Source organism: Tursiops truncatus, chromosome 4 (genome assembly GCF_011762595.2).
Source record: "Tursiops truncatus isolate mTurTru1 chromosome 4, mTurTru1.mat.Y, whole genome shotgun sequence".
Lineage (NCBI taxonomy): Eukaryota > Metazoa > Chordata > Mammalia > Artiodactyla > Delphinidae > Tursiops > Tursiops truncatus.
In genome coordinates, this window is record NC_047037.1 from 57,558,990 (window position 1) to 57,586,717 (window position 27,728).

The 27,728-nt window shown below is 36.6% G+C and overlaps 1 long non-coding RNA gene across 1 annotated transcript in view; it reads right to left on the reverse strand.

Annotated features, from left to right (window-relative positions):
- The window catches only part of LOC109551895 (uncharacterized), a 592,297-nt gene that overhangs the window by 441,547 nt on the left and 123,022 nt on the right, over positions 1 to 27,728 (reverse strand). Inside the window, exon 4 of the long non-coding RNA XR_002178594.3 lies at positions 9,813 to 9,889. This is a non-coding gene — a long non-coding RNA (uncharacterized lncRNA). The remainder of the gene's footprint in view (positions 1 to 9,812; positions 9,890 to 27,728) is intronic.

Consider the following 27,728-nt stretch of genomic DNA (forward strand, 5'->3'; position numbering starts at 1 on the left):
GGATTTCTTTTTTGGTTTGGTTGCTCTTTTCTTTATTTATTTCTTTTCTTTTACTTTATTACTTTTTAATTTTTAATAATTATTTTTTATCTTTTATTTCAATAACTTTATTTTGTTCTTTTTATTCTTCCTTTTTTTTTCTCACTTTTCTTCTGAGCTGTGTGGCTGACAGAGTCTTGGTGCTCTGGCCAGGTGTCAGGCCTGTGCCTCGAGGGTGGGAGAGCCGAGTTCAGGACATTGGTCCACCAGAGACCTCCTGGCTCCATGTATTATCAAACAGCAAAAGCTCTTCCAGAGATCTCCATCTCAACGCTAAGACCCAGATCCACTCAACGACCAGCAAGCTACAGTCCTGGACACCCTATGTCAAACAACTGGCAAGACAGGAACACAACCCCACCCTTTAGCAGAGAGGCTGCTAAAAATGATAATAAGGTCACAGACACCCCAAAACACACCACTGGATGTGGTCCTGCCCACCAGAAAGACAAGATCCAGCCTCATCCACCAGAACACATGCACTAGTCCCCTCAACCAGGAAACCTACACAACCCACTGAACCAACTTTACCCACTGGGGGAAGACAGCAAAAACAATGGGAACTATAAACCTGCAGCCTGTGAAAAGGAGACCCCAAACACAGTAGGTTAAGCAAAATGAGAAGACAGAGAAACACACAGCAAATGAAGGAGCAAGGTAAAAACCCACCAGACCAAACAAATAAAGAGGAAATAGGCAGTCTACCTGAAAAAGAATTCAGAATAATGATAGTAAAGATGATCCAAAATCTTGGAAATAGAATAAACAAAATGCAAGAAACATTTAACAAGGACCTAGAAGAACTAAAGAGCAAACAAACAATGATGAACAATACAATAAATGAAATTAAAAATTCTCTAGAAGGAATCAATAGCAGAATAACTGAGGAAGAGGAACGGAGAAGTGACCTGGAAGATAAAAAAGTGGAAATAACTACCACAGAGCAGAATAAAGAAAAAAGAATGATAAGAATTGAGGGCACTCTCAGAGACCTCTGGGACAACATTAAACGCAACAACATTCAAATTATACGGGTCCCAGAAGAAGAGAAAAAGAAAGGGATTGAGAAAATATTTGAAGAGATTATAGTTGAAAACTTCCCTAATATGGGAAAGGAAATAGTTAATCAAGTCCAGGAAGCACAGACAGTCCCATACAGGATAAATCCAATGAGAAACACGCCAAGACACATATTAGTCAAACTATCAAAAATTAAATACAAAGAAAAAATATTAAAAGCAGCACGGGAAAAACAACAAATAACATACAAGGGAATCCCCATAAGGTTATCAGCTGATCTTTCAGCAGAAACTCTGAAAGGCAGAAGGGAGTGGCAGGACATATTTTAAGTGATGAAAGGGAAAAACATACAAGCAAGATTATGCTACCCAGCAAGGATTTCATTCAGATTCGACAGAGAAATTAAAACCTTTAGAGACAAGCAAAAGCTAACAGAATTCAGAAGCACCAAACCAGCTTTACAACAAATGCTAAAGGAACTTCTCTAGGCAGGAAACACAAGAGAAGGAAAAGACCTACAATCACAAATCCAAAACAATTAAGAAAATGGTAATAGGAAAATATATATAAATAATTGTCTTAAATGTAAATGGATTAAATGCTCCAACCAAAAGACATAGAATGGCTGAGTGGAGACAAAAACAAGACCCATATACATTCTGTCTACAAGAGACCCACTTCAGACCTAGGGACACATACAGACTGAAAGTGAAGGGATGGAAAAATATATTCCATGCAAATGGAAATCCAAAGAAAGCTGGAGAAGCAATTCTCATATCAGACAAAATAGACTTTAAAATAAAGACTATAACAAGAGAAAAAGAAGGACACTACATAATGATCAAGGGATCAATCCAAGAAGAACGTATAATAATTGTAAATATTTATGCACCCAACATAGGAGCACCACAATACATAAGGCAAATGCTAACAGCCATAAAAGGGGAAATTGACAGTAACACAATCATAGTAGGGGACTATAACACCCCACTTTCACCAATGGACGGATCATGCAAAATGAAAAGAAATAAGGAAACACAAGCTTTAAATGATACATTAAACAAGATGGACTTAATAGATATTTATAAGACATTCCATCCAAAAACAACAGAATACACTTTCTTCTCAATTGCTCATGGAACTTTCTCCAGGATAGATCATATCTTGGGTCACAAATCAAGCCTTGATAAATATAGAGAACTGAATTCCTAACAAGTATCTTTTCTGACCACAACACTGTGAGACTAGATATCAATTACAGGAAAAAATATGTAAAAAATACAAACACATGGAGGCTAAACAATACACTACTAAATAACCAAGATATCACTGAAGAAATCAAAGAGGAAATCAAAAAATATCTAAAAACAAATTACAATGAAAACATGACCACCCAAAACCCATGGGATGCAGCAAAAGCAGTTCTAAGAGGGAACTTTATAGCAATACAATCCTACCTCAAGAAACAAGAAACATCTCGAATAAACAACCTAAACTTACACCTAAAGCAAGTAGAGAAAGAATAACAAAAAAAGCCCAAAGTTAGCAGAAGGAAAGAAATCATAAAGATCAGATCAGAAACAAATGAAAAATAAATGAAAGAAACAATAGCAAATGATAAAACTAAAAGCTGGTTCTTTGAGAAGATAAAGAAAATCGATAAACCATTAGGCAGACTCATCAAGAAAAAAAGGGAGAAAACTCAAATCAATAGAGTTAGTAATGAAAAAGGGTAAGTAACAATTGACACTGCAGAAATACAAAGGATCCTGAGAGATTACTACAAGAAACTATATGCTAATAAAATATACAGGAAGAAATGGACAAATTCTAGAAAATCACAACCTTCCGAGACTGAACCAGGAAGAAATAGAAAATATAAACAGTCCAATCACAAGCACTGAAATTGTGACTGTGATTAAGAATCTTCCAACAAACAAAAGCCCAGGACCAGACAGCTTCACAGGTGAATTCTATCAAACATTCAGAGAAGAGCTAAAACCTATCCTTCTCAAACTCTTCCAAAATAGAGCAGAGGGAGGAACACACCCAAACTCATTCTACGAGACCACCATGACCCTGATACCAAAATCAGACAAAGAAAGAAAACTGCAGGCCAATATCAGTGATGAACATAGATTGAAAAATCCTCAACAAAATACTAGCAAACAGAATTCATCAGTACATTAAAAGGATCATACACCACGATCAAGTGGGGTTTATCTCTGGAATGTAAGGATTCTTCAATATATGCAAATCAATGTGATACACCATATTAACAAATTGAAGGAGAAAAACCATATGATCATCTCAATAGATGCAGAAAAAGCTTCTGACAAAATTCAACACCAATTGATGATAAAAACCCTCCAGTAAGTAGGTTAGAGGGAACTTACTTCAACATAATAAAGGCCATATATGACAAACCCACAGCCAACATCATTCTCAGTGGTGAAAAACTGAAACCATTTCCACTCATATCAGGAAGAAGACAAGGTTGCCCACTCTCACAACTATTATTCAACATAGGTTTGGAAGTTTTAGCCACAGCAATCAGAGAAGAAAAATAAATAAAAGCAATCCAAAACAGAAAAGACGAAGTAAAGCTGTCACTGTTTGCAGATGATATCATACTATACATAGAGAACCCTAAAGACTCTACCAGAAAACTACTAGAGCTAATCAATGAATCTGGTAAAGTAGCACAATACAAAATTAATGCATAGAAATCTCGTGCATTCCTATACACTAATGATGAAAAGTCTGAAAGAGAAATGAAGGAAACACTCTCATTTACCTTTGCAACAAAAAGAATGGAATACCTAAGAATAAACCTACCTAAGGAGACAAAAGACCTGTATGCAGAAAACGATAAGACACTGATGAAAGAAATTAAAGATGATACAAACCAATGGAGAGATATACCATGTTCTTGTATTGGAAGAATCAACATTGTGAAAATGACTATACTACCCAAAGCAATCTACAGATTAAATGCAATCCTTATCAAACTACCAATGGCATTTGTCAGAGAAGTAGAAGAAAAAATTGCACAATTTGTATGGAAACACAAAAGATTCCAAATAGCCAAAGCAATCTTGAGAAAGTAAAACGGAGTTGGAGGAAACAGACTCCCTGACTTCAGACTGTACTACAAAGCTACAGTAATCAAGACAGTGTGGTAATGGCATAAAAACAGAAATATACATCAATGGAACAGGATAGAAAACCCAGAGATAAACCCACACACATATGGTCTCCTTATTTTTGATAAAGGAGGCAAGAATATACAATGGAGAAAACACAGCCTTTTCAATAACTGGTGCTGGACAGCTACATGTAAAAGAATGAAATTAGAACACTCCCTAACAGCATACACAATAATAAACTCAAAATGGATTAAAGACCTAAGTGTAAGGCCAGACACTATAAAACTCTTAGAGGAAAACATAGGCAGACACTCAATGACATAAATCACAGCAAGATCCTTTGTGACCCACCTCCTAGAGGAATGGAAATAAAAAGAAAAATAAACAAATGGGACCTAATGAAACTTCAAAGCTTTTGCACAGCAAAAGAAACCATAAACAAGATGGAAAGACAACCCTCAGAATGGGAGAAAATATTTGCAAATGCAGCAAGTGACAAAAGATCAATTTCCAAAATTTACAAGCAGCTCATGCAGCTCAATATCAAACAAACAAACAACCCAATCCAAAAATGGGCAGAAGATCTATATAGACATTTCTCCAAAGAAGACATACAGATTGCCAACAAACACATGAAAGAATGCTCAACATCACTAATCATTAGAGGAATGCAAATCAAAACTACAGTGAGGTATCATCTCAAGCAAGTCAGAATGGCCATCGTCAAAAAATCTAGAAACAATAAATGCTGGAGAGGGTGTGGATAAAAGGGAATCCTCTGGCACTGTTGGTGGGAATGTAAATTGATACAGCCACTATGGAGAACAGTATGGGGGTTCCTTAAAACACTAAAAATAGAACTACTACACGATCCAGCAATCCCACTACTGGGCATGTACCCTGAGAAAACCATAGTTCAAAAAGAGTCATGTACCACAATGTTCACTGTGGCTCTACTTACAATAGCCAGGACATGGAAGCATCCTACGTGTCCATCGACAGATGGATAAAGAAGATGTGGCACATATATACAATGAAATATTACTCAGCCATAAAAAGAAATGAAATTGAGTTAATTGTAGTGAGGTGGATGGACCTAGAGTCTGTCATACAGAGTGAAGTAAGTCAGAAAGAGAAAAACAAATACCATATGCTAAAACATATATATGGAATCTTAAAAAAAAAAGGTTCTCATGAACCTAGGGGCAGGACAGGAATAAAGATGCAGACATAGAGAATGAACTTGAGGACACAGGGAGGGGGAAGGGTAAGCTGGGATGAAGTGAGAGAGTGGCATGGACATATATACACTACCAAATGTAAAATAGCTAGCTAGTGGGAAGCAGGAGCATAGCACAGGGAGATCAGCTCAGTGCTTTGTGACCACCTAAAGGAGTGGGATAGGGAGTGTGGGAAGGAAACACAAGAAGGAGGAGATAATGGGGATAAATGTATATGTATAGCCGATTCACTTTGTTATAAAGCAGAAACTAACACACCATTGTAAAGCAATTATACTACAATAAATATGTTAAAATATACATATATATACATATATATATATATATATATGTATATATATCTCCAAAATCTAACCACTTTGCACTACCTGTCCCATTACCACCCTGGTCTAAATTGCCATCATCTCTCATCTAGATTACTTCAATAGCCTCCTAATTGATCTGTCCATTGTACTCTTACCTCTAGTATTTATTAAACAACAGTCAAATGATCCTTTTAAAATGGATTGTGTCACTCCTTTGCTCAAAACTGTCCAGTGATTCCTCCTTTCATTCAGAGTAAAATCCAAAGTTCTTACAATATCCCACAAGGCTCTACATCTTCTCACATATTTACTCTGACTTCCTCTCCCGCTACACTCCTCCTCACTCACTCTCTCTGTTATAGCCACACAGGCTTTCTTGGTGTCTCTCAAACATATCAGATACATTCTCATTTGGAGAACATTTACTCTAGATGTTTCTTTTTTCTGGAACATTTTTCTCCCTGATATTCACTTGGCTAACTCTCTCATGAAAAGATCATCTTCTCAATGAGACCTACTCTGACCTCCTTTTATATATTATAATCTGGACCACCATTTTCCCAGCACCCCTTGCCCCCTTAATTTGCTTTATTTTCCATTTTTCACAGTATTTACCTCATCCAGTTATTGTATAATTTACTTATTTTTATGTTGATTGTTTATTGTGTATCTTCTCCCACTAGAACATAAGCTCCTCAAAGGCAGGAATTTTTGTTTTGTTCCCTGATGATCCCTCAGACCCTTGCAGAGCCTAGCCCATGATAAGCCCTCCATGTAGTCAATCAAAAGTTGAACTGATGTTGAATGAATGGAAATTACTCTTACTACTGTATGAATACTTGATTTCCGCAGGGCAAGTATTTGGTAGCCTACTGCAATGGTCCAGGTGGGAAACACTTGTATAGGGTGGTAGTGGCAGTAATGAAAAGAAGTGACACACTCAAAATGTAGTTTGGCAATGTTTACAATGATAGATTGGATGAAGGGGTATGATCTGGTTCAAGGGAAAGAATCAAGAATAATCCTCAGATTTCCTGGATGAGCAAATGGGTGGCTAATTATGTTATGGAATGGTTAAGAGGCAAGGAAAACTGATTAGAGAAGTGGATCAAGAGTCTGTATTGAATGGTAAGTTTGAGATGCCTGTGAGCCATCTAAGAGGTAATTTCAAGCAAGTAGTTATACAGGAGAGTCAAAATTAAAGTTCTTGGATATGTTTAGAAATTTTGGAATTATTAATATAAGAAAAGAATTTAAATCTACAGGAATGGGCAGATGAGAGAGAATAGATAAATTTTAATCATCTCTTGAAGAGGATCTCATTATGGCCCTTAGATCCAAGTAAAGATACTGAGAAGAAACAGTGAGTGAGGTGGGAGAAAAGCAGGAGGAAATTGCATGGTAAGAGTCAAGAGACAGAAATGTTTCAAGAAGTTGTCGAGTGTCCATTTGCTTTGGTAACACAGACACCGTTCATGGCATCACTATTAGATGCAGTCTCAGTGGAACAGTGAGGGTGGGAGCCAAATTATGTTCTAGTATATCACTATGCCTCTTCGTAATTTTATTACAGCAGGAAGTAAAATTTCTATTATCTTTCAGTCAAATCAGGTCAACCCAATTACACACTTACCCATTCAAGGGTAACAAAATATAAGAAGTGGTAGAAAGTAATGTGGATCCAAAGTTGCCTTTTGAATCTAGGGAGCTGGGTAGGTATGCTAGGCTAGTTGTAGACCAACTGGTATGACCTAGCATCACAGAATCTAAGGAGTGGAGAGAATTTTAAAGGAGCATCCCAGAGAAAGAAAATGCATGGCATACACATCTATCTTAACCAATCATAGCATTTCTTCTTCATGAGCTGGGATAGTGTCAGAGGGCCACAGTGCTCCAGGCAGCCCTTACCAGTTGATCACAATTGGCATGGGAATTGAACCCATTCACTATCCCTATCTCAAGTCCCAAACAAGTCCCACCTCCTTGTCTAATCCTGTTTACTTCACCTCTACAAAACCACAGGCAGTCATTTAGATTCTGCTTCAACAGGGATAGGGAATAGCTATCGTCTTTTGAGGTTGAGTCAAAAGCTGCTCCAGGCTTCTCTGGTGGCGCAGTGGTTGAGAGTCCGCCTGCTGATGCAAGGGACGTGGGTTCATGCCCCAGTCCCGGAAGATCCCACATGCCACAGAGCGGCTGGGCCCGTGAGCCATGGCCACTGGGCCTGCGCGTCCAGAGCCTGTGCTCCACAGCGGGAGAAGCCACAACAGTGAGAGGCCTGCGTACCGCAAAAAATAATAATAATAAATAAATAAATAAAAGCTGCTCCCACTACTTTCCACTCCTTAGAAGCTATTGCAGCTCCATGAGCCACCATAATCTTTTTGTCCCCACGTGTCAACCTTTCAGGTATTTGAAGACAGCTATTTACGTCTCCCTAAAATTTTCTACTCTCCAGTAGAAACAACTTTAGGATCTTTATCAAAGAATCTAGTTTCTAGTCTCATACCACCTTTATTCACTTTTACCAGCACTCTCATTTGCCTGAAAAATATTTATCCCTCCACCATCATGCTTTACATATTCACACTGAACTAAAAAACTGGAATACCAGCCCTAAACAACAAATAGATAAAGGCATCCATATCTAACTTGTATATAGTCCCAGCTTCCAGATGCTAGGAGTTTTCCCCCAAGGACAGTGGGGGAATAAGAACACGTCTAAAGGGCTCCATGGGGATAAAGGGAGATCATGTAAAGAGGCATAAGTTCCAGCTGTTGGAACTTAGGCAGTCTAACTACTGAGTGGAACAGATGATACATTCCAGGAGGTTCTTCCCTTGGGCCATGTGAATTTTAAGACTGAAATATCCAGCAGGATAAAAATAGGTTCTGAATAAAATTACAGCATATAGAAGATGAATAAATTTAGCTCTAATAAAACAGACTGCATTATCTTTTAGTCAGTTTTTACATAAAGCAAACACTATTATTAACCTCCCCGCTTAAGCATTTCAGAGGAAAATTTTTTACTTGATTTTTCAGGTTTCTTACAAGATAGTTTATTACACCAATATGGGGAATTAATCAAAACAAAATTATATTTTATTTCTAAATAGATTTTAAACTCCTTAAGGACACGGACCATTTTTTTTCCTTTCTTGTATTTCATCCACTGATTATATAAAGGAATATAAAGGATACTCAAATTGTGTTTCATTTATTCATTAAAAATAATGAATAAATGAAAATTAGTTTTATAAGCATAGAAAATGTCTTAAGCTTTTGGTTAGTCTTCAGTGTCTTTATTACTGGGTCTGCAGAAATAACCAAAAATTTCAAACTGTTCCTTGGAAATTGATCTACCTCTCTTGTGTATCCCACTGATAACCACCAGCAGCTTATACGAATCATATAGAAAGGCACTGAGACCTTCCATTTGCACAAGAGGGAGATTTTATTTCTTAATCTTGTCCTCTCTTCCTTGGCTTTCCTGTCATTGCTAGTAACTTTTTATGATCACCAGCAGTTTCTCTTAAATAGCATTCTGTTACTCAGACACCTCAACTGCAGCCATCTCTTTATAGGATATCATGAATGTTTTAGTTAGTTTGGGTTGAGAATTTCCCAGTCTTGCTTTTTTCCTTTTTCTTTATTCACTGCTTGACCCCATTGTTTCAGTTTCCAGTAAGTCTTGTCACTTCTACTAATAAGAAAGAATGGAGTCACACTGCCTTGGATCCCACACTTCATGAGGAACAGGTCTGCTAGCTATACATAAAGCTTTCAATTCATAAAGCTTCTTGAAAAAGAAGTTGTCAAAATGACATTGGCAGTGACTGAGTAATTTGAAAAATTAAAGTACTTCCTAAGGGTCAGTTTAGGGAATCTTTGCTTTAACCTTTCTGAGATAATTACTTATCAAAATGAAAAATCCTTGGGATAAAGGCATTTTCAAACTATGGGCAAGAACCTAGGGGATGCTTTCTTATAGCCTTAAGATACAGAGCAAAGGATGCTATTACTTTTTGAGTAAATAAAGTTTGAACTTTACTTACATGAATTGCTACATCCCCTCACCTTTGGCCAGAAGATTATTCTTGTAAAAGCATATATGTTATTATGTTGTTTCACACTGCAAAGACAGAAATATTTTGTAAGTTATATATCTCTTCAATCTTATGTCACTCCAGTTTTATTAGTATTTTTTCATGATAATCCTCATAATACTAAATATGCATGTATGTGTTTGGGTATGCACTTATCCATTCATATGCACCCTTGTGAGATGTGAGCTTCTTTTTTTAATTCTTTATTAACCAAAGAGGATCATACATTTTCCCCCCAAAATAAGCCAAAGAGAATCATAACATTTTAATGCTGCAAAGTTCCCCAGAGATCTTATAGTTCAAGGTCTTCATTTTACAGATGAAGCAACCAAGGCCCAGAGGTTAAATGACTAGGCAACTATTATAGAGAGAAATTTAAATGGCATTGCAAGCCTCAAAACAGCTCATTCGTTGGCCTGCAATGACCCTAGTCCTCTCCCACCTGGTCTAATATTCCCATAAGTTTCACAATGCCTGACACTTGAAGTACTTATATCAATTAATCAACAGGGATTGAGTAAGTGGAATCACTGTTCTTTTATGGACATTGTTAAAATTGGGGCTGGAATGAACTAAGCATGATTTGCCTTTGCTACCCCTTTCAATCTCTTTCTTACTCCCTTGCTTTTTTCTTCTGCAGCCTCAGAGGACTCTTTAGCTTCTGAAGTCGGCTCCTAGCACCACTCCTACTCGGGTTTTTAATTCCCAGCAGTGACCCAGATCTTTCTACATTACCTCACTGACTAGCCAAACTTATATGACTTGTGTTCTATTAATCCATGTAACCAGGCCCTGCTATGGTAAACTACAATTTAGAGGCCACTATCATTTTCCCCAATCTTTCAAATAATTCACTAATCTGTAACTTGCTAGCACTTCAAATACTGAGGCATAGTATAAGACTCCCTATATCTTAAGGCCTTAAATATAGATCCTTAAAATGGAGTAATTCTAGAACAGCAGTGACTCATAGGTAAAGATGTCCCTTTCCCAAACTCAACCCTTCAACAGTATACATCAACTGCCCCTAGCTGTCTCCCATAAGAACTTAACAGTAACTTTTTCTCCTTGACATTCTCCTGTGTTAGTTGCAAGGATTCAAGTGAGGAACATTTTAGCTCTTCATGCAAAAAAAGAAGCTTATGGGAGCTTCCCTGGTGGGAACTAAGCCCATGCACCACAACTACTGAGCCTGCACTCTAGAGCCCACGAGCCACAACTACTGAGCCCGCATGCTGCCAACTACTGAAGCCCGCGCTCTAAAGCCTCTGCTCCTCAACAAGAGAAGCCACTGAAGTGAGAAGCCTGCACACCACAACGAAGAGTAGCCCCCACTCGTTGCAACTAGAAAAAGCCCACATGCAGCAATGAAGACCCAACACAGCAAAAAATAAATAAATAAAATAAATTTATTTTTTAAGAAAAGCTTATGAACTTTTTCTCTGGCTAATCTAAATTCTCTCTATTTTAAAGTATCAATATGTTATTCATTCTTCCCAATATATGTTTGGTTTGGTTTGGTTGGGTTTTTTAAGGCCAGCTGAAGTTACTTTTTTTTTTTAATTTTTGAACTTTATTTTTTTATACAGCAGGTTATTAGTCATCAATTTTATACACATCAGTGTATACATATCAATCCCAATCGCCCAATTCAACATACCATCATCTCCATCCTCTCATGGCTTTCCCTCCTTGGTGTCCATATGTTTGTTCTCTATATCTGTCTCAATTTCTGCCCTACAACCGGTTCATCTGTACCATTTTTCTAGGTTCCACATACATGCGTTAATATACAATATTTGATTTTCTCTTTCTGACTTACTTCACTCGGTAGGACACTCTCTAGATCCATCCACGTCTCAACAAATGACCAAATTTCATTCATTTTTATGGCTGAGTAATATTCAATTGTATATATGTATCACATCTTCTTTATCCATTCATCTGTCGATGGGCATTTAGGTTGCTTCCATGACCTGGCTGTTGTAAACAGTGCTACAGTGAACATTGGGGTGCATGTGTCTTTTTGAATTATGGTTTTCTCTGGGTATATACCCAGGAGTGGGATTGCTGGATCATATGGTAATTCTATTTTTAGTTTTTTAAAGAACATCCACACTATTCTCCATAGTGGCTGTATCAATTTACATTCCCACCAACAGTGCAAGAGGGTTCCCTTTTGTCCACACCCTCCCCAGCATTTGTTGTTTGCAGATTTTCTGATACCCATTCTAACTGGTGTGAGGTGATACCTCATGGTAGTTTTAGATTTGCATTTCTCTAATAATTAGTGATGTTGAGCAGCTTTTCATATACTTCTTGGCCATCTGTATGTCTTCTTTGGAGAAACATCTATTTAGGTCTTCTGACCATTTTTGGATTGGGTTGTTTTTTTTAATATTGAGCTGCATGAGTTGTTTATAAATTTTGGAGATTAACCCTTTGTCCGTTGATTCATTTGCAAATTTTTTTCCCATTCTGAGGGTTGTCTTTTTGTCTTGTTTCTAGTTCCTTTGCTGTGCAAAAGCTTTGAAGTTTCATTAGGTCCAATTTGTTTATTTTTCTTTTTACTTCCATTACTCTAGTAGCTGGATCAAAAAAGAGCTTGCTGTGATTTATGTCAAACAATGTTCTTCCTGTGTTTTCCTCTAAGAGTTTTATAGTGTCTGGTCTTACATTTAGGTCTCTAACACATTTTGAGTTTATTTTTGTGTATGGTGTTAGGGAGTGTTCTAATTTCATTCTTTTACATGTAGCTGTCCAGTTTTCCCAGCACCACTTATTGAAGAGACTATCTTTTCTCCATTGTATATCCTTGCCTCCTTTGTCATAGATTAGTTGACCATAGGTTCGTGGGTTTATCTCTGGGCTTTCTATCTTGTTCCATTGATCTATGTTTCTGTTTTTGTGCCAGTACCATGTTGTCTTGATTACTGTAGCTTTGTAGTATAGTCTGAAGTCAGGGACTCTGATTCCTCCTGCTCTGCTTTTTTCCCTCAAGACTGCTTTGGTTATTCGGGGTCTTTTGTGTCTCCGTACAAATTTTAAGATTTTTTTGTTCTAGTTCTGTAAAAAATGCCATTGGTAGCTTGATAGGGATTGCATTGAATCTGTAGATTGCTTTAGGTAGTATAGTTATTTTCACAATATTGATTCTTCCAATCCAAGAATATGGTATATCTCTGTTGGTATCATCTTTAATTTCTTTCATCAGTGTCTTATAGTTTTCTGCATACAGGTCTTTTGTCTCCCTAGGTAGGTTTATTCCTAGGTATTTTATTCTTTTTGTTGCAGTGGTAAATGGGAGTGTTTCCTTAATTTCTCTTTCATATTTTTCATCATTAGTGTACAGGAATGCAAAAGATTTCTGTGCATTAATTTTGTATACTGCAACTTTACCAAATTCATTGATTAGCTCTAGTAGCTTTCTGGTGGCACTTTTAGGGTTCTCTCTGTATAGTATCATGTAATCTGCAAACAGTGACAGTTTTACTTCTTCTTTTCCAATTTGTATTCCTTTTATTTCTTTTTCTTCTCTGATTGCCATGGCTAGGACTTCCAAAACTATGTTGAATAATAGTGCTGAGAGTGCACATCCTTGTCTTGTTCCTGATCTTAGAGGAAATGCTTTCAGTTTATCAACATTGAATGATGATTGCTATGGGTTTGCCATATATGGCCTTTATTATGTTGAGGTAGGTTCCCTCTATGTCCACTTTCTTGAGAGTTTTTATCATAAATTGGTGTTGAATATTGTCAAAAGCTTTTTCTGCATCTATTGAGATTATCTTATGGTTTTTATTCTTCATTAATATGGTGTATCACATTGATTGATTTGCGTAAACTGAAGAATCCTTGCATCCCTGGGATAAATCCCACCTGATCATGGTGTATGATCCTTTTAATGTGTTTTGGATTCTCCTTGCTAGTATTTTGTTAAGAATTTTTGAATCTATATTGATCAGTGATAGTGGTCTGTAATTTTCTTTTTTTGTAGTATCTTTGTCTGCTTTTGGTATCAGGGTGATGGTAGCCTCATAGAATGACTTTGGGAGTGTTTCTTCCTCTGCAATTTTTTGGAAGAGTTTGAGAAGGATGGGTGTTAGCTCTTCTCTAAATGTTTGATACAATTCACCTGAGAAGCCATCTGGTCCTGGGCTTTTGTTTGTTGGAAGATTTTTAATCACAGTTTCAATTTCTTTACTTGTGACTGGTCTGTTCATATTTTCTATTTCTTCCTCATTCAGTCGTGGAGGGTTACACCTTTCTAAGAATGCGTCCATTTCTTCCAGGTTGTCCATTTTATTGGCATAGAGTTGCTTGTAGTAGTCTCTTAGGATGCTTTGTATTTCTGCGGTGTCTGTTGTAACTTCTCCTTTTTCATTTCTAGTTTTATTGATTTGGGTCCTCTCCGTCTTTTTCTTGATGAGTCTGGCTAATGGTTTATCAATTTTGTTTATCTTCTCAAAGAACCAGCTTTTAGTTTTATTGATCTTTGCTATTGTTTTCTTTGTTTCTATTTTATTTATTTCTGCTCTGATCTTTATGATTTCTTTTCTTCTGCTAATTTTGGGTTTTGTTTGTTCTTCTTTCTCTAGTTCCTTTAGGTGTAATTAGATTGTTTATTTGAGATTTTTCTTATTTCTTGAGGTAGGCTTGTATAGCTATAAACTTCTCTCTTAGAACTGCTTTTGCTGCATCCCATAGGTTTTGGATCATTGTGTTTTCCTTGTCATTTGTTTCTAGATATTTTTTGATTTCCCCTTTGACTTCTTCAGTGATTGCTTGGTTATTTACTAACATATTGTTTAGCCTCCATGTGTTTGTGATTTTTACGGTTTTTTCCCTGTAATTCATTTCTAATCTCATATTGTTGTGGTCAGAAAAGATGCTTGATATGATTTCAATTTTCTTAAGTTTACTGAGGCTTGATTTGTGACCCAAGATGTGATCTATACTGGAGAATGTTCCATGTGCACTTGAGAAGAAAGTGTAATCTGCTGTTTGGGGATGGAATGTCCTCTAAATATCAATTAAATCTATCTGGTCTATTGTGTCATTTAAAGCTTCTGTTTCCTTATTTATTTTAATTTTGGATGATCTGTCCATTGGTGTAAGTGAGGTGTTAAGTCCCCCATTATTATTGTGTTACTGTCGATTTCTTCTTTTAGAGCTGTTAGCAGTTGCCTTATGTATTGAGGTGCTCCTATGTTGGGTGCACATATATTTATAATGGTTATATCTTCTTCTTGGATTGATCCCTTGACCATTATGTAGTGCCCTTCCTTGTCTCTTGTAACATTCTTTATTTTAAAGTCTATTTTATCTGATATGAGTAGTGCTACTACAGCTCTCTTTTGATTTCCATTTGCATGGAATATGTTTTTTCATCCCCTCACTCTCAGTCTGTATGTATCCCTAGGTTTGAAGTGGGTCTCTTGTAGACAGCATATAGATGGGTCTTGTTTTTGTATCCATTCAGCAAGCCTGTGTCTTTTGGTTGGAGCACTTAATCCATTCAAGTTTAAGGTAATTATCAATATGCATGTTCCTATGACCATTTTCTTAATTGTTTTGGGTTTGTTCTTGTAGGTCCTTTTCTTCTCTTGTGTTTCCCACTTAGAGAAGTTCCTTTAGTATTTGTTGTAGAGCTGGTTTGGTTGTGCTGAATTCTCTTAACTTTTGCTTGTCTGTAAAGCTTTTCATTTCTCCATCAAATCTGAATGAGATCCTTGTCGGGTAGAGTAATCTTGGTGTAGGTTCTTCCCTTTCATCACTTTAACTATATCATGCCACCCCCTTCTGGCTTGTAGAGTTTCTGCTGAGAAATCAGCTGTTAACTTTATGGGAGTTCCCTTGTATGTTATTTGTCATTTTTCCCTTGCTGCTTTCAATAATTTTTCTTTGTCTTTAATTTTTGCCAATTTGATTACTATGTGTCTCGGCGTGTTTCTCCTTGGGTTTATCCTATATGGGACTCGCTGCGCTTCCTTGACTTGGGTGGCTATTTCCTTTCCCATGTTAGGGAAGTTTTTGACTATAATCTCTTCAAATATTTACTCTGGCCTTTCTCTCTTTCTTCTCCTTCTGGGACCCCTATAATATGAATGTTGTTATGTTAATGTTGTCCCAGAGGTCTCTTAGGCTGTCTTCCTTTCTTTTCATTCTTTTTTCTTTATCCTGTTCTGCAGCAGTGTATTCCACCATTCTGTCTTCCAGGTCACTTATCCATTCTTCTGCCTCAGTTATTCTGCTATTGATTCCTTCTAGTGTAGTTTTCATTTCAGTTATTGTATTGTTCATCTCTGTTTGTTTGTTCTTTAATTCTTCTAGGTCTTTGTTAAACATTTCTTGCATCTTCTTGAGCTTTGCCTCCATTCTTTTTCTGAGGTCCTGTATCATCTTCACTATCATTATTCTGAATTCTTTTTCTGGAAGGCTGCCTATCTCCACTTCATTTAGTTGTTTTTCTGGGGTTTTGTCTTGTTCCTTCATCTGGTACATAGCCCTCTGCCTTTTCATCTTGTCTGTCTTTCCGTGAATGTGGTTTTTGTTCCACAGGCTGCAGGATTGTAGTTCTTGCTTATGCTGTGTGCCCTCTGGTGGATGAGGCTATCTAAGAAGCTTGTGTAAGTTTCCTGATGGGAGGGACTGGTGGTGGGTAGAGCTGACTGAGCTGAAGTTTCTTGATCTTAATAATATAGACAATTATATTCACCTAGTAATAGTGACAAAAACAATTACAATAGCAAAACATTTACTGAATGCTTTGTATGTATCAGTTTGCTAAACAAATAATTTACATGCTTTGTCTCATGTAATCATTTCAACAACACTTTGACTTATATGCTATTAATAGCTCTTGTTTTGTTGATGTGGAAACTGCTGGGTTTGTGATCTTGGGAAAATTACTTACCTTTCTGGGTTTCTCTAAAATGAGAATGATAACAATAACAATTTCATTAAGGATTCAATGAAATAGTTACATTTGATGTTTATCATGGTGCCTGACTTATAGTGTTTCATAAGTTATAGCATTTATTAAGTAAGTTGTCCTAGGTCATACAGCTAGTAACTGGTAGGGCCAGGGATCAAAACAAGGCAGTCAGCCTCCAGAGATATACTCTACTGTCTCTAAAATGGTAAGCACAAAGCACTTACAAAGGTGGTTGTTATGAAACATGACTAGCCTAGATTCTGAAACATGAAAACAGCTATCTCTTATAGTTTGCTTTTCCCAAAAGAACTTTAAATTTAATCCCTTAAATTTTTATTTTTAGTTTTGCTAGATCCTTTAACAAATTTAAATTTGAACAAATTTAAAGGACTTCAGTAGCAGTCTTACATTTATTTAAATACGTTATAAAGGCTGACACAGAGATGTTGTCAAAGAAAAACTTAAGTCCAAGACAAAAGTAACAAAGGCATAAACTTGTAGCAAGGAAACGCATATTTTTTTATTTTTATTTATTTTTGGTTGTGTTGGGTCTTCGTTGCTGCATGCAGGCTTTCTCTAGTTGGCAGCGAGCAGGGGCCACTCTTCAGTGCAGTACACAGGCTTCTCATTGCAGTGGCTTCTCTTGTTGCAAAGCACAGGCTCTAGGCATGCGGGATTCAGTAGTGTGGCATGTGAGCTCAGTAGTTGTGGCTCATGGGCCCTGGAGTGCAGGCTCAGTAGTTGTGGTGCACAGGCTTAGTTGCTCCACAGCATGTGGGACCTTCCCGGATCAGGGATCAAACCTGTGTCCCCTGCATTGGCAGGCAGTTTCTTATCCACTGCACCACCAGGGAAGCTGACACATTTATTTTTTTTATTGAAGTATAGTTGATTTACAATATTGTGTTAGTTTCAGGTGTACAGTAAAGTGGTTCAGTTACATATATATTTTCAGATTATTTTCCATTATAGGTTATTACAAAATATTGAATATAGTTCCCTGTGTTATTTAGTAAATCATTGTTGTTTATGTATTTTATGTATGGTAGTTTGTATCTATTAATCTCATACTCCTAATTTATCCCTCCCCTCCTCCCTTTCCTCTTTGGTAACCATAAGTTTGTTTCCTATGGAAGTCTGTTTGTTTTGTATATAGACTTATTTGTATTATTTTTTAGATTCCACATATAAGTGATATCATACGGTATTTGTCTTTCTCTGTCTGACTTAGTTCACTTAATAGGATATTCTCTAGATCCACCCATGTTGCTGCAAATGGCAATATTTCATTCTTTTTTATGGTTGAGTAATATTCCATTATATATATATATATATATATATATATATATATATATATATAAAAGCCAATTGTCTGTTGATAGGCACTTGGGTTGCTTCCATGTCTTGCTACTGTAAATAGTGCTGCTATGAACATAGGGGCATATGTATCTTTTGGAATTAGAATTTTCATCTTTTCCAGATATATGCTCGTGGGCCCTAGAGTGCAGGCTCAGTAGTTGTGGTGCACAGCCCTAGCTCAGGAGTGAGATTGCTGGATCATGTGGTAACTCTGTTTTTAGTTTTTAAAGGAACCTCCACACTGTTTTACATAGTGGCTGCACCAATTTACATCCCCATCTACAGTGCAGAAGAGTTCCCTTTTCTCCGCACCCTCTCCAGCATTTATTATTTGTAGACTTTTTGATGATAGCCATTCTGACCTGTGTGAAGTGGTAGCTCATTGTGGTTTTGATGTGCATTTCTCTAATAATTAGAGATGTTGAGCATCTTTTCATGTGCCTGTTGGCTATCTGTATGTCTTCTTTGGAGAAATGTCTATTTAGGTCTTCTGCCCTAACATTTCTCACAGCACTGGAACAGATGACACTAAAATTTATATGGAACTATGAAAGCCCCAGAATTGACAAACAAAATCCTTAGGAAAAAGAACAAAACTGGAGGCATAACCCTTCCAGACTTCAAACAATACTACAAAGCTACAGTAACCAAAACAGCATGGTATTGGCACAAAAACAGACATACTGTAGAGATCACTGGAACAGAATAAAGAGCCCAGAAATAAACCCACACACCTATAGTCAATTAATCTATGACAAAGGAGTCAAAAATATACAAGTTATAGCATTTATTAAGTAAATTGTCCTAGGTCATACAGCTAGTAACTGTATGAGAAAAAACAGTCTTTTCAGCAAGTGGTGTTTGGAAAGCTGGAGTGCTACTTGTAAATCAATAAAATTAGAACACTCCTTCACAACATCTACAAAAATAAACTCAAAATTGTTTCAATACCTAATTATAAGACATGACACCATAAAACTCCTAGAAGACAATACAGGCAAAACGTTCTCAGACATAAATCATAGCAATATTTTCTTAGATCACTCTGCCAAGGCAAGGGAAATAAAAGAAAAAATAAGTAAATGGGAGTTAATCAAATGTAAAAGCTTTTGCACACAAAGGAAACCATCAACAAACGAAAAGACAACCTACAGAATGGGAGAAAATATTTGCAAATGATGCAACTGACAAGGGGTTAATATCCAAAAGATACAGACAGCTCATACAACTCACTATCAAAAAAAACAAACAATCCAATCAAAAAATGGAAAGAAGGAAACTCATCTTTTGTTTCAGCAGAGGTTCAAAAATTTTGGAAAGAAGACAAAGTTTAATAGAGGAAATACTGAGACAATCTCTGATTGGCAAGTGTCCTATGAAGGTGGGATTTTTGGAAGTTAGGTAGACTTTCTAATTGGTCTTCAGATAAACTGATAGTCCTTGGTTGACTATAAAAAGGCAAGAAGAAGTTTAGGGAAGTTTCAAAAAGACGAAGGACTGTTTGGTGTTTTGGGTAGAGGATGATCAGTGGCCCAGCATTTCCTGGAACAAGTGGAGTTGATAGTGGCTTATGGCAAGTCATTTCTCAATATTCCCAACTGATCCTCATCGGAACTGCGAGGAAGACAGGGCAGCTATTATTACTCCCTCCATTGCTACTGAAGAAATAGTAGCTGACGCATTAAGGTTGCAAGGCCACATAGCTATTAAAGTGGTGAAGAACTTGGACTACAGTCTAGGTATTCTCATACCCTGTTCATTGTTATTTCCACCATATCACACTAATTCTATATTTCTTTTGCCAATTTAGACATTTTTGATTATGAAAATTTTTTTGATTAAGAAAAGTAGGAATTCTTTATTTAATAGGGAATCAAAAGATATTTTCACCATGTACTAGAGAAATTATTTGGAAATCATTTTATTCCAACTGGCCATTAGAAGGGAGTTTATTTTCAGAAGATAAAAGGTACATACAAGTGTTATTTAAAAGTTTCTCATGTTGACATCTAGAATTTGCTAACCTGATATTTTGCCTCCTCTAAATATCTCTTAAAGTTATGTACAAACTGTGTAAGCACTATCCATTTTATACGTAAATGTATTTTATGTATAAAACATAGTTTTCTTGCCTTTAACCTTTTATAATGCTTACTCTGCACTTCTTATTCCTCTTTGACAGCGAAAGCTATTGACTGCAAAGAAATCTTTCTTGTAACTGGTGAAGTGGTCCGTTAAACACAAGGGGACTTTTCCTCTCTACATACAATCTCTTTTCCATTCTTGTAAAATCAAGCCTCAAGAAATTTCTCCTTGCTCAAAAATAGTATGACATTCTGGAGAACTGAGTGGATTGAGGTCATTTAGGTGCCTGAGCAACAGAGCAAGCACCAGGAGATTTGCATATTGGTTTTAATGAATATCTTTAAAATACATCTGCATATTTCATATTCATAAACCTTTGTGTGCATCAAACAACTAGCCTTAGTAACTACAGAACAAAATTCAAGCTGGGACCCCCACAATCTCCATCACTTCATCCTCTTTCTCTCTACCTCTAGCCTCATCAGTGTGAAGATTACTGATGCCGGCAAGTGAATAAAAAGAATTAAAGTCAGCATTTCAAAGAAAATTATATTCATTTTCATTATTGAAATTAGTGGTAATTACTATAATCCATCTTTGTTAATGCAAATACATTTTCTGGAAATTGCAAAGAAACTGTTGATTAAGATTTAAATTAAAAATCTATAGGGGAAGGCTAGTATAACCTCTGAGGGTTGTTTTTCACTCAATTGCTTATTTTTTCAGAAAGGAATATGGTTTATAATTTGACATTAGCATGAATCAAAGAAAAATAAGATGAGGATTCCAAAGTATCAAAACTATAAAGGCAAACTAAACCTTTTCTGTTTTTAATGTGAATAGTTTGGGGAAGGGAGAAGAGAAAAGAGCAATGAGCTGCCTGTTCCTGAGGCAGTGCTTTGTTAACTACTGAGAGAAACAAGCCAGGCACTGAAGCCAAGACATGGGAGGGAACATGGCTTTGGTTTGTGCTTTGATTTCAAGCTAAAATTTTTGTAGATTAATGGAAGTGAAGGATTAGTTAGGAGGTAATGGATTGTACCTTAAACATTTATCTCTGCACTTCTTTTTTCTAAATTATCATCTTTAAAATAGTGGTAGCTAAACTCAACTACTCAAAAGCAAAGCTTATTTTTATATAAAAATAAATACATAGAAAAATAATAATTATATCATGGAGACACAAGAAGAATACTATGACTTAGAAATCCTAGAGAATGGTTCTCTAATTTTAGCTTTTCCTTTTGGAACTAACAGAAGTAGGAGCTATTGTTACCTGGTGGCAGTGTTTCTAGGTAGAGAAATAATCTCTTTGAAAAAATATTAACTTCTGAAATATAGAATCTAAAAGTAAAGACATGAAGTGATGTCTCATGGATTGCCAAGACATATCTTTTTTGCCTGGGTTGAATGATGATGTGCTTGTCTGAAGTCTCCCTTCATTTACTTTCCCCCCGCCACCACCCAAATTAGTTAAATCTGAAAGCATCATTGTAATGATCTAGCCTAAAGTTAAGTATGTTTACTTGGCTTAGGTGAGAACTCTACAAAGTAACTGGAGGGTCAACTTGTAAAGCAGTTAATTGGTTCATTAAATAACTACTTAATTTAATTAAATAAAACTCAATAGGGATGTAAAGTGGATGATTTAATGATTTCATCCATATTGCAACCAAACTGAATGGCCATGTGGCGCACATATTTATTGCTCAGTGACTGGCCATTAAGACAAGCAAGGGAGTTAGATCAATATGGTGTAGTAGGACGATGCACAGCTCACCTCCCCCCAACAAACACATCAAAAATACATCTACTTGTGGAACAATTCTCAATGAAAACTAACTGAAGACTGGCAGAAAGACTCCTGTACAACCAAGGCTGTAAGAAAGATCCACACAGAATTGGGTAGGAAGGAAAGTAAAGCAATCAGGTCAGGACCTGTGCCCCTGAGAGGGGTCTTACAGGAAATGGGAGATTACATGAGTGGAGATCCCTTAGGAATGAGCAGTTTGATCCACATATTGGGCACCCCAACCATGAGGTCCAACAAAGGGAAGATGAGACCCCTTGGCTTATTGAAGAGCCAGTGGGATTAACAGTAAGGCTATGGGAAGCCTGGACTCTACTCGGGAGGAGCACATTTGCACTTCCTTGCCCCCCAGTGCAGGGCAGAGAGTGTGGCTTGATAATGCAGGGGTGGCTGACTAGTTTCCTGCTACTGTCCCAGCACATGCTCTGGCCTGAGCTGAGCGAATGCTCCAGCACCTCTTGCCTCATGTGGCAGCTCCACACTGAAGCAAGAGGTGCCGTGACTAGGGAACAACCTCTGCCATGAGATGCTGAGGTGGCTCAAACACGAAGTGGTGTCTGAGCAGGGAGGGGGCAGCCATTGCTGGCATTTACACTGGTGGTGCATCAGAGACAGTTGAGATATCTAAGGGCCACAGGACTTTCACAGCCCAGTGCCCCAGACCTCACCAAGTGCCCAAGCCAGCTCTTCTTGCTCCAGTGTTGCTGGGAGTGGGGAGAGCTCACACTTCAAGGGAACTGAGCCATCTTGGACCCGACCCTCAGGGCTTCTGCTCCAGGAACTTGTGACCTGACCCCACCCAATAGGGTGGTGATGGCCACTGACCAAAGGAGGAGCCCCAGAGCACACCAGCCTCTGGTTCTAGCCACTCCATCTCAAGTTCCACCTCCCACCAAGGTGATACCTTCCAGCACACCCTGAGGAAAGACACAACTTGTGTTCATGTAAAATTCAGCTCTCCCACCAAAGCCACTAGGCACGTACAGACTGTATAGGGACACTCCCACATAAGGACACACTTTCAAGACTGCAATAGGTAACTGTTCACCTAATTTCATAGAGACATAGAAAGTTAATTAAAATTAGAAGATGGAGTAATTTGTCTCAATTGAAAAAGCAAGAGAAAATGCTTGTAAAAAGCAAGTAATAAAACAATTTACTGGATTAAAAAATTCAAAACATTAGTAATAAGGATGCTAACTGAATTAGGGAAAAGAATAGATGAACACAGTGAAAATTTTGACAAGGAACTATGGAATACAAAAATAACCAGTCAGAACTGAAGAATACAATAACTGAAATGAAAAATATACTAGAAGGAATGAACAGCAGACTAGGTGATACAGAAGAATGCATAAGTGTTCTGGAATATAAAATAATGGAAATCACCCAATGAGAACAGCAAAAATAAATAAATAAACATTTAAAAATTAGAACAACTTAATGGATTTTTGGGATAATATCAAGCTTAACAACATTCACATTATAGGGGCCCAGAGGAGAAAAGAGAGAGAAGGGGATTGAAAATGTATTTAATGAAATTATGGCTTAAAACTTCCCAAAACTGAAGAAAGAAACAGATAGCCAGGTACAGGAAGCGCAGAGCAAGATGAATCCAAACAGACTCACAACAAGACATATCATAATTAAAATGGCAAAAGTTAAAGAGAGAATTCTAAAGGCAGCAAGAGGAAAACAGAGTCATATACAAGGGAACACCCATAGGCTATCAGCTGATTTTTCCACAGAAACTTTGCAGGCCAGAAATGAGTGGCATAAGCTGAGAGGGAAAAACCTGCAACCTAGGATACTCTACTCAGGAAGGTTATTATTTAAAATTGAAGGAGACATAAAGAACTTCTCAGGCAAGCAAAAACTGAAAGAGTTCAACAATACTAAACTGACGTGAAAGGCAACATTAAAGGGTCTTCTCTAAGTGGGAGAGAAAATGCTATAAGAAGTAAGTATCTATAGGAAAGGAAAAATTCCACTAGTAAAGGCAAATATATAGTAAAGGCTGAGAATCAACTACTTAAATAAGATAGCACAAAGATTAAAAGACAAAAAAATATAAAATTAACTATAACTACAATAATCAGTACAGGGATAAACAGGAAGATGTAAAATATGACATCAAAAACACAAAATGTGGGGAAGGAAGAAAAAAATGTATATCTTTTAGAATGTGTTTGAACTCAAAGGACTGCTTGTTTAAAACTAATAGATATAGTTATAAGTCAACATATATGAACCCCATGGTAACCACAGGTTAAAAACATACAATAGATATTCAAAAACAAGAACAAAAAAGGAACAAAAGCATACCACTAAAGAAAATCATTAAACCACAAGCAAAGAAACTAAAAGAAGAAAAGAACAGGGAAGAACTACAAAAAACAACTGGAAAACAAGTAATAAAATGGCAATAAGTACATACCTATGACTAATTAATTTAAATATCAATGGACTAAATGCTCCAATCAAAAGACATAGGGTGGCTGATTAAATTAAAAAAACAAGACCCATCTATACACTGCTTATAAAGACTCATTTCAGAACTAAAGCACACAGGCTGAAAGTGAGGGGAAACAGATATTTCATGCAAATGGAAAAGATAAGAAAGCGGGGGTAGCAGTACTCATATCAGACAAAACAGACTTTAAGACAAAGTCTATAATAAAAGACAAAGAAGGGCATTATATAATGATAAAGGGATCAATACAAGAAGAGAATATTACACTCATTAACACTTATGCACTCAATACAGGAGCACCTAAATATATAAAGCAAATATTAAGAGACATTAAAGGGAGAAATTGACAATAATCCAATAACTGTAGGGGACTTTAACATCAATGGACAAATCATTCAGACAGAAAATCAATAAGGCAATAGTGGTCTTAAATGACAACATATACCAGTTGGACAAAATACATATTTACAGTACATTCCATCCAAAAATAGCAGAATACACATTCTTTTCAAGTACATGTGAACATTTTCCAGGAGATATCATACCCTAGGCCACAAAACAAGTCTAAACAACTTTAAGCAGATAGAAATTATATCAAGCATTTTTTCTGACCACAATGGTATGACACTAGAAATCAATTATAGGAAGAAAAATGGGTAAAGCACTAACATGTGAAGACTAAACAACATGTTGCTGTAAAACCAATGGGTCAATGAAGAAATCAAAAATAAAATCAGAAAATACCTCAAGACAAATGAAAATGGAAACAGAACTTTCCAAAATCTATGGGATGCAGCAAAAGAAGTGGTAAGGGGGAAGTTTATAGTGATTCAGGCCTTCCTCAAGAAACAAGAAAAATCTCAAATAACCAACCCAAACTTCTGTCTAAAGGAATTAGAAAAAGAGGAATAAACAAAGCCCAAAGTCAGCAGAAGGAAAGAAATAATAAATATCAGAAAGGAAATAAATAAAATCAAGACCAAAAAAAAGCAATAGATCAGTGAAACCAAGAGCTGGTTTTCTGAAAAAATAAACAAAATTGATAAATCTTTAGCTGAGCTCAGCAAGAAAAAAAGAGAGGACCCAAATAAACAAAACAAGAAATGAAAGAGGAGAAATAACAACCAAAGAGATACAAAAAAAAAAAAAAATTGTAAGAGAATACTATGAACAGTTATATGTAAACAAATTGGACAACCTAGAAGAAATGGACAAATTTCTAGAAATATCCAACCTTCTAAGACTGAATCAGGAAGAAATACATAATCTGAACATACCGATCACTAGTAGTGAAACTGAATTTGTAATTTAAAAAAACAAAAGTCTAGGACTGGATGGCTTCAAAGGGGAATTCTACCAAACATACAAAGAAGACGGACTTGCTTGGTGGTCCAGTGGTTAAGACTCTGTGCTTCCACTGCAAGGGGCACAGGTGAAATCCCTGGTCTGGGAACTAGGATCCTGCATGCCACACGGCACAGCAAAAAATATCTATACATATATATAAGGAAGAGCTAATGCTTATCCTTCTCAGACTATTCCAAAAAATTGAAGAGTAGGGAACGCTCCTAGCTTCATTCTACAAGGCCGCCATTATCCTGATACCAAAACCAAATAAAGACACTACAAAACAAGAGAATTACAAGCCAATATCTTCGATGAATATAGATGCTCAACAAAATATTAGCAAAGTGAATTCAACAACATATAAAATGGATTGGGACTTCCCTGGTGGCACAGTGGTTAAGAATCTGCTTGCCAGTGCAGGGGACATGGGTTTGATCCCTGGTCCGGGAAGATCCCACATGCTGCAGAGTAACTAAGCCTGTGTGCCAAAACTACTGAGCCTGCACTCTAGAGTCCACGAACCACAGCTACTGAGCCCTCGAGCCACAACTACTGAACACTGTGCGCCTAGAGCCCGTGCTCTAAACAAGAGAAGCCACCATAATGAGAAGCCCTCACGCAGCAGCAAAGACCCAATGCAGCCAAAAATAAATAAATAAAATTTTAAAATAAATAAATAAAATGGATCATGTGGGTTATTCTAGAGATGCAAGTATGGTTCAATATTCCCTAATTAATCGATGTGATACACCACATTAACAAACAGAAGGATAAAAACCACATGATCATCTCAATAGACACAGAAAAAGCATTTGACAAAATTCAACAACTACTCATGATGAAAACTCTCATCAAAGTTAGTATAGAGGGAACATATCTCAACATAATAAAGGCCGTTTATGACAGACCCACATCTAACACCATACTCAACAATGAAAAACTAAAAGCTTCTCCTCTAAAATCAGGAACATGATAAGGATGCCCACTCTCACCACTTCTATTTAACATAGTATAGGAAGTCCTAGCCACAGCAATCACACAAGAAAAAGAAACAAAAAGCATCCAAACTGGAAGGTAAGAAGTAAAACTGTCACTATTTGCAGACGACATGATACTATACATAGAAAACCCTAAAGTCCTCACCAAAAAACTATTAGAACTAATAAATGAATTCAGTTAAGTTGTAGGATACAAGATTAATATAGAAAAATCGGTTGCTTTTCTATACACTAATAATAAAATATCAAAAAGAGAAAGTAGAAAAACAGTCTTGTTTAAAATTGCATCCAAAAAATTTTAAATACTCAGGAATAAACTTAACCAAGGAGGTAAAAGAACTATAGTCTGAAAACTAAAAAACATTGATGAAGGAATTTGAAAGTGATACAAAGAAACGGAAAGATATCCCATGTTCTTGGATTGGAAGAATTAATATTGCCAAATGTTACCCAAAGCAATAGACAGATTTAACACAATCCCTATCTAAATACCAATTACATTTTTCACAGAACTAGAACAAATAATCCTAAAATCTATATGAAACTGCAAAAGACCCTAAATTGCTAAAGCAATCCTGAGAAGAAAGAACAAAGCTGGTGGCATCATGCTTCCTGATTTCAGACTATACTACAAAATTATAGTAACCAACAACATGGTAATGGCACAAAAACAGACACATAGATCAGTGAAACAGAACAGAGAGCCCAGAAATAAACCAATGCACCTATGGTCAATTAACCTATGACAAAGGAGGCAAGAATACACAACAAGGAAAAGACAATCTCTTCAATAAGCAGCATTCCATGTAAAAGAATGAAATCAGAACATTTTCTCATACCATGTACAAAAATAAAC